Here is a 793-nt window from a genome sequence, read left to right as displayed (position 1 = left end):
TGCCTTTCAGGCTCAAGCAATTCTCCTGCCTCAGCCTCCTGAGTAGCTGGTATTACAGGTGCATGCCACCATGCTCAGCTAATTTTTGTGTTTTTAGTAGAGACAGGGTTTCACAGTGTTGTCCAGGCTGGTCTTGAACTCCTGACCTCAAGTGATTCAACACCTCAGCCTCCCAAAGTGCTGGGATTACAGTGTAAGCCACCACACCTAGCTGAGACTATTATTCCATTGCTTTCCAGTTCCCATTGTCATCATTAAGAAGTCAGGTAGTACACAGTGGCTCACATCTGTAATCCCAGCACGTTGGGAGGCCCAGGGAGGTGGATCACCTGAGGTTAGGAGTTTAAGACCAGCCTGGCCAACATGGTAAAACCCTGTCTCTACTAAAAATACAAAACTTAGCTGGCATGGTGGTGCACATCTGTAATGCCAGCTTCTCAGGAGGTTGAGGCAGGAGAATGGCTTGAACTTGGGAGACAGAGGTTGCAGTGAGCAACTTGCAACCTCTTGTTGCCTGGGCAACAAGAGCAAAAATCCGTCTCAAAAAATAAAATAAAATAATAAAAATAAAGAAAGAAAAACGTCAGCTGTCAGTCTGATAATCATGTCTCTGTATGTAAACTGGCTTTTCATTTGGGCCACAAAATTCTTTGCTATGTGAGGCCGTCTGGTGCATTCTAGTCACTACTTGTCAGTAGTATCCACCACCATTCCCTAATTGTGACAACCAAAAATGTCCCCAGACGTTGCTAAATATCACCAGCAGGGTAAAATCACCATCGATTGAGAATTA

Source organism: Colobus angolensis, unplaced genomic scaffold (genome assembly GCF_000951035.1).
Source record: "Colobus angolensis palliatus isolate OR3802 unplaced genomic scaffold, Cang.pa_1.0 Scaffold51, whole genome shotgun sequence".
Classification (NCBI taxonomy): Eukaryota; Metazoa; Chordata; class Mammalia; order Primates; family Cercopithecidae; genus Colobus; species Colobus angolensis.
Note: the sequence above shows the minus strand (reverse complement) of the source record.